We start from the raw sequence: 8,172 nt of genomic DNA, 5'->3' as shown, positions 1-8,172 counted from the left end.
CCCACACCCCCCCCCTGCTTTCGGGGGAGGTGCGGTAGCCCCGAAATAGTTCACGCATACACTTTTCACGCGAACCGAGGTTCACCCACACCCCCCCCCTGCTTTCGGGGGAGGTGCGGTAGCCCCGAAATAGTTCACGCATACACTTTTCACGCGAACCGAGGTTCACCCACACCCCCCCCCTGCTTTCGGGGGAGGTGCGGTAGCCCCGAAATAGTTCACGCATACACTTTTCACGCGAACCGAGGTTCACCCACACCCCCCCCTGCTTTCGGGGGAGGTGCGGTAGCCCCGAAATAGTTCACGCATACACTTTTCACGCGAACCGAGGTTTACCCACACCCCCCCCCCCCTGCTTTCGGGGGAGGTGCGGCAGCTCCTCCCTCGCTTCGGCGTATAGATTAGTGACGCGCTTTAAAAGTATTTCATCACAAAGTTTTACCTAAATCGGAGCACGGACATTTTCGGAAGAACAGCCTATATTTTTTATCATTTTATCTTAAAAAATGGCTTTATCATAGGAGTCGCCAAAATTCCTTTTAAGGGCTTTCATTTCAACTCAAAACAAAGCTTTTCACAAAGTTTCATCGAAATCGGAGGTCGGGCGTTTTCGGAACTTTATCCGAAATCTGACGATGATTTAATAAACGATGTCGCCAATGTTCTGCGTGAAGAAGATCGAGGAGTGAAATTGACGGATGTGACATCACCGGTGCAGTTTCTTCGCGATCGCGAACTAGGTATACGCGGAACTGATCGACGCAGCGTTAAACAAAGAGTCGCTATCGACTATATTAATTATCCTTATGAATGGAATTCGGATAACGTGAGACGGAAATTGTATCGGCGGCTGCGGGACGAGGCAAAAGAACGTGAAGCTCGTGAAGCTCGTGATAATTCTTATTTTTATGATTTTTACTTTAAACCTGACTTTGATTCGGAGTATCAGGAGTATCGCTATTGGGCGAATAAAGTTATTACTGATATGCTCATGCTCACTGATACTATGCTCATTCAAATTCGCACAGGCATTGGGAAGTGCGTCGAATTGGCGGTGATGAAAAACATGAACAGACAGAGATCAATTTTACATATCTTTAATAAGATAATAGGTCCTAATCATACATCGATTCAAAGAGCTCTTGACCGTGAACTTAATGATTTTAATGATTGGCACTTTGATGTCCCCTTCTTCAGTCTTTATAATCTTATGCTTAAACATTATTTCATTCTATATTTCTGTCGACGTTGTCCAACGTGTAAGCGAGTCACGTGCAAGTGCTCCATCGAAGAATGTGACGTGATCTAAAAAATAGTGTGAAAAAGACAGTATTAAAAAACATGGAACATATCAATAAAACGGAACGCAACCTGTTGGAACAATCCGACCAAATCGCTACCTTGAGCGAATATCTTGCATGGACACAGCGATGCGAGGAGTTTATCGAGCAGCTCGAAGAAGACTGTCGTTCCAAACGTCCGCGGCTCTCAATCCGCGAAACAAACAATCCGGGACACAGACAATCTTTAGTGGCAAGAATCGCGCGACTCGAAGGTGTGAAGACTCTATTACAGAGACGGTTCGTACATATCGGTGGTGAGTACGCGGCGGGCAGTAGTAGCGGTAACGAAAACGTGGAAAGACTCGTCTGGCGAGAGATCGATGCCGCGTTCGAAAGCCGTGTATTGACCGGTGCAGTGATAAATACAAATTACATCGAACCGCAAAAATTTCTCAAAGATGCTGAAGTCATCGTGCTCGATCATGTGCAAAACGTTATGCAAAGACACGCAAGTGTAAAGATAAACACTGTGTTCAACGGTGAGTTTGTGACGGGTGACAAACGTGCGAACAAAAGTATCAGCACGAGAAACAGTGAACTCTTTCGTTCGTCCGATCGGTCCAATCTGCGCGAGTGGTACAAGCTACACGTTATCGAGCCCACATTAGCGAAACTCGAGGAGTTTCAGGAACGCGACAGCGGGTGGGCGTTATCGCGTATACTCAATTTAACAGTGAACGTGAACAAGTACAACCCTTGCGCGCGGGATGTTACATCAATTTACCGCAAGAAATTAAATCGAAAAAAGCTGTGATCAACGTGCAATCTATGGACAATGCGTGCTTCGCGTGGTCAGTGGTCGCCGCGCTGTATCCTGCCAAGGATCATACATATCGGGAATCCTCGTACCCTCATTACGCAACGATATTAAAATTACAAGACATTGAGTTTCCAATGACTTTGAAACAGATTAAACAGTTTGAATAACGCAACGACGTGTCGATCAATGTGTATACCATCGAGGGAGAGAAGACGCCAACCGTTCTCCCAATACGGCTCACTGACCGGAAAAAAGAAAAGCACGTAAATCTGCTATACGTGCAGGACCAGCGAGACGACAACGTGGGACATTTCGCGTGGATAAAAAATCTATCCCGCCTCGTGAGCACGCAATTGAGCAGGCACCGTGGTCGGAAATACTTTTGCGATCGGTGAGTACCTATACTTCTTTTAATAAAAATTATAGAATATTTTATTTTTTATTTAATAATTTACAAAAATTGTGTTTTTCTTTTTGCAGCTGTTTACATTATTTCTACACGAGCGAGAAATTGGAAGCCCACACCGTCGACTGTCGGCAGATAAACAACTGCGCGATCAAGTTACCGAGTGATAACGACAAGTGGTTGGCCTTTAAGAATCACAGCAGGAAGGAACGGCTTCCATATGTCGTATACGCCGACCTGGAATGTACCCTCGAGAAGACGGATGCGGATCCGACAACGTCCACGTTCAAGTCTCAACATCATCAGGTATTTAGCATAGGATACTACGTGCGGTGCTCGTACGACGACTCGTTATCCGCGTATCGATTTCGTCGCGATAAGGATTGCGTCGCGTGGTTCGCCGAGGAACTAAGACGTTTAGCACACGACGTAAAGAACATCTTGTCCGCTAATATACCCATGGCGGATTTCACGCGAGACGAGTGGGAAAAGTTTAACAGCGCAACGCACTGTCACGTGTGCGAAAAACCGTTCGAGCCAGACGACGTGCGAGTACGCGATCACTGTCACTTGACCGGCAATTATCGAGGTCCCGCGCATTCTAATTGTAACTTGAATTATAAAAATTCGCACTTTATCCCAGTAATATTTCATAATTTATCGGGTTATGATTCTCATTTTATAATAAAGACAATAGCTACCGCGTACGAAGGACGTGTAGACTTACTCCCAATTACCAAAGAAAAATACATTTCGTTTACGAAGAACGTTAAAAGCACTGAGGATAAAGACAAAAAAAATTGCATCAAATTAAGATTCATTGACTCATACAAATTTCTCACCGCAAGTCTCGAAAAATTAGCATCATATCTCAGCAAGGATAAACTGCAAATATTACAACGCGAATTTTGTGAATTAGCCACAGAAAATTTTGATTTGTTGACGCGAAAAGGTGTATTTCCATACGAGTACATTGACTGCGTCGAAAAGTTGGAGGACTCGTGTTTACCATCGCGCGACTCGTTTTACAGTTCATTGACAGGTGACACCGTATCCGAGAGCAATTACGAGCACGCCGTTAACGTCTGGCAGCGGTTCTCCGTTCGAACCTTGGGCGAATACAGCGATTTATATCTAAAGATCGATGTCTTGTTATTGGCCGACGTGTTTGAAAATTTTCGCGATAGCTGCGTCGCGAGTTATGGACTCGATCCGGCGTATTATTACACTCTACCAGGTTTTACGTGGGACGCTATGTTGAAACATACGCGTATCAATTTCGAACTGCTCACGGACATTGATATGGTCATGTTCATCGAACGTGGTATACGCGGCGGTTTGAGTCAATGTTCAAACAGATACGCACAAGCCAATAACAGGTACATGCAATCTTATGATTCGTCGAAACCAACGTCATACTTGATGTATTTCGATGTAAACAACTTGTACGGCTGGGCGATGTGTCAACCATTGCCCTATGCAGATTTTCAATGGGTCGAAAACGTAACCGATTTTAATGTTATGGATGTCGCGTTGGATTCGCCCAGGGGTTACATTCTCGAAGTCGACATAGAGTATCCGCAGAATAAACACGACGCGCACGCCGACCTACCGTTCTGTCCAACGCGCGATAAACCGCCCGGCAAACGACAGGAAAAACTTCTCGCAACATTATACGATAAGAAGCGTTATGTAATACACTACCGCAACCTACAGCAGTGCACGCGCCACGGCCTTCGCGTCACAAAAATTCATCGCGTATTACAATTCTCTCAATCTCCATGGCTCCGCGAATACATCGAACTTAATACAAAATTTAGAACACTGGCCAAAAACGATTTCGAGAAAAATTTATATAAATTGATGAACAACGCGGTTTTCGGTAAAACTATGGAGAATGTTCGAAATCACGTTAATGTAAAATTATTAACAAAGTGGAGCGGTAGATACGGCGCGGAGGCACTGATCTCGAAACCAAATTTTCACAGTAGGACCGTTTTTTCGGAAAATCTGATAGCCTTCGAACTGCGAAAACTCGAGGTTAAATTTGACAAACCTATTTACGTCGGCATGTGCATTCTCGATATATCCAAGAAGTGTTTGTACGAATTTCATCACGAGTACATGTCTCCCCTGTATGAGGACATGTGTAGAATTATGTACACCGATACGGACAGTCTGATATATCACGTAAAATGCGAGGATGTGTACAAGAACATGAAACGCGATATCGCTAAATTCGACACGAGCGATTACGCGATCGACAACGCGTACGGTATACCGCTCGAGAACAAGAAGGTGCCGGGCTTGATGAAAGACGAAAACAACGGTGCGATCATGACCGAATTCGTCGGGCTTAGAGCAAAGATGTACGCCTTGCGAGTGGACGGTAAGAAAGATACGAAAAAGGCTAAAGGAGTTAAGAGTAATGTCGTAGCCAGGTCGATAACGTTCGACGATTACACGCGGTGTCTGCGAGACGAAATTGAAATGACGCGACAGCAGGCTTGCATAAGATCGGAAAAGCACGAGGTGTACACCGTGAACGAAACGAAAATCGCTCTGAGTCCGTATGACGATAAGCGATACATTATACCCGATTCGACCGATACGTTACCGTGGGGGCATTATCAAATACCCCCTCCGAAAACGTAGTGTATTGTATGTATAAAATGTAATAGTATAACGTATGTAATAGTATAACGTATGTAATAGAATAACGTATGTAATAGTATAACGTATGTAGTAGTATATGTATGTAATAGTATAACGTATGTATGTCGTATAACGTATGTAATAGTATAACGTATGTAGTAGTTATGTATGTAACGTATGTATGTCGTACGTATGTATGTCGTATAACGTATGTAATAGTATAACGTATGAATGTATAAATGTATGTAGTATAACGTAACGTATTGTGAGTATTATATTACAGTATTGGAAAGAATATTAATAAATATATTGCACATGTGTGTATTTCACATACTTTATTTGTATTTTATATATCAAACACTTTACATATGTATTACATATTGCATATTTTTTATGTTAAAAAATAAAAAAAGTTTGCACGTATTAAATAACATTTTCCTTATGTATCCATGAGTTGTGCGATCCATCGAATCCTAGCCATTTAACGTAAACCTCGTCGCCCCTCCTGCGCAGTACTTTCTCCACGAGATACACGTCCGGATAAGTCGCGCGATGCAACTCGTGTTCGTAGAACCCTCCAGCGACGGATTTTCCACGATAGTCCTCGAGTAGATAGGTTACGGGATTGGTATGCTGCACTTTAACGATCTTAAACACCTCGGTGGTCCAATTCGGCGTGTAACCCTTTTCGAAAATCGTCTTGTATTTGCTAACGCGTACCGAGTCGCCCGCTTTGAACTTTGCCAGACCTGCGATTTTTATCGCGCTGTATACGGTAGCCAAGAGTTTTTCAGCGATCGCGGGGATAACGTCGACGGGTCGCATGCCGATGGTTCGATGCTTGCGCGCGTTGTAATCCGATACGAGTCGCGGCAAGGCGCCGACCCATTTGTAACTTCTATTGAGCGTAAACATCTTCCACATGTCGTTCTTGAGCGTGCGATTGAATCGCTCGACGACCGACGCCTTCAATACCGAATATGTGGAATAATGATTGATACCGTGTTTCCTCACGAGACGTTGCACGTCGGTGTTGTAAAATTCCTTCCCCATATCGGTTTGTAGGTTACTAGGGCACCTCCCGCTGCGTCGAATGATCTCAGCGACAGCGTTAGCTGTTTCGCTTCCGCCTTTACCCTTGAGTGGCACGGCCCACGCGTGCTTGCTCAATACATCGATGACGGTAAGTATGTAGTGGTAGCCTCCGTTGAAACGTGAGTACGGACGCATCTCGACGATGTCAGCCTGCCACAGGTCATCGTACCCTCGCACTATGACGTGTCTTCGGGGAAAATTTCTTCTCGCCGGAGCGTGCAGTTCCTCAACGAGTCGTTGCTTCTCGATATTTTTACGTCCATCGGATTTTAGCGATGTCATGTTTTTGTTGCCGTTTATAACTGCTCGTTAGCCGTTCCTGAGTCGTTTATTTCCGTTTGTTAACCGTTTATTTCCATTCGTCGTCGTCGTCGTCGACGTTCTTTAGCCGTTTGTAGCCTTTCCTGTCTCCGCGTAGTTCGCAGCTGTTTCTAAACCGCTCGTAATCGTTTTTAAGCTGTTTTTGAACCGTTCGACAACCATCCGACAACCGTTCTTGAACCGCTAGACAGCCGTCCGACAATCGTTCTCGAATCGTTTGTTTTCGTTCGTCGCCGTCGTCAATTAACCGTTGCCTCTCTTCACTCGCCGCCTTTCGATAGTCGTTTCTGCTGAACCGTTTGTCCATTGTTGTTCGTTGTCGCGTCTGATTCAACGATAGTCGAATGGCGAAGCTCGTTTATCGTAGTCCGTAACGCTTGCAGATCCTTCTCGAATGCAGTCAGCTTCTCGTCTGATTCTTTTCGTTGATTGCTCAACATTTTAAAGAATTGATCAACGTATAGTTTATTAACCGCGTCATCGTCAGCCTCTGGTTGCGTCACGCGGCGAATCTTCCGCGACTTTGCGTCAAAGTCCGTAACGGTGCGACACAGAGCGTTATCGCGCACGAAATTTCTCATTAATCCGCTCCATCGATGGTACGGTTCCGCCCCGTCTCTTCCGAGCGATATGCCAAACTTGTTGATCGGCATTTCAATGCTGATTGAATGGTTCGCCGACGCATGGTTTAATTTATAATAAGTCCGGCTTCGCGAAGTTCCTCGATGATCGACATGATCTCGTTGTCGTGAGCATTGTTGCCAGCGTGGCGCGAAGCGTCGAGCAATCGGAGACGATCCACCAGCTCGTTGGGGTCGTCCCAGTGCACGTAGTCGATCTTATTGTCGGTTAGCGTCATCGCGCGAGGCATGGATAATCCCTTTCCAGATTTTTTCTTTCTGGATTCGATAGATATCAACGGTGCGATTACATATCTATACTTGTATCCCCTGTTGCCCAGTAATGGAGCATGCGCATTGTGTTTGCGTTTATGAGCACTCGTCTCCAACAGGATGCTCTTGTACGTCCTTGTAGGATGCTTATCGTCCTCCGTGTAGATGTCGTCATTGGGATGATTCTTGAAGATCAACTCGTAAAGACCAGGTGTGCCGATATGTCGTACGTCGCCGATAATTATGTTATCCGCCTTGTCCACGTCAAAACGTTTATTGCCGAGCATCATTCCATCGTTGTCGAAACGAACGCCGTACACGTAGTCTATAACCTTTTGATTGTCGCTCAAAGCAGTTCCAATGTACTTTTGGCCCAACGGACCCAAGTGATCTCGCTTTGATTCTTCAAATATTTCTCGACCCTCCGCTGTCTGCAACTGCTTTCGAATGGACGTCTCAAGATTACTTGTGTTTACGCTTTCGAAATCATCATCATCATCATCATCATCATCATCATCATCATCATCATCATCATCATCATCATCGCCGCTCGCGAGTGATTCGGAACTTGTACGTTGTACGGTTCGCGTCGCCGCGGACGGTGTAGAGGTTATCAGTGCAGGTACATTTAGTGGAGCAACTTTCGATCGTTTTGATTTAAGAAAATTAAGCGGCGTCGATCCGAAGCGATTCGACCAG

General features: G+C 45.1%; 1 pseudogene; it reads left to right on the top strand.

The window, feature by feature from the left end:
• Positions 1–807: 807 nt before the first annotated feature.
• On the top strand, positions 808–6,382 carry LOC139785299 (uncharacterized; annotated as a pseudogene).
• Positions 6,383–8,172: the final 1,790 nt, after the last annotated feature.

Source organism: Temnothorax nylanderi, unplaced genomic scaffold (genome assembly GCF_030848795.1).
Source record: "Temnothorax nylanderi isolate EJ_2023f unplaced genomic scaffold, tnyl_v1.0 TNYL_tig0774_pilon, whole genome shotgun sequence".
NCBI classification, from domain to species: domain Eukaryota; kingdom Metazoa; phylum Arthropoda; class Insecta; order Hymenoptera; family Formicidae; genus Temnothorax; species Temnothorax nylanderi.
This window is presented reverse-complemented; position numbering and strand designations above follow the sequence as displayed.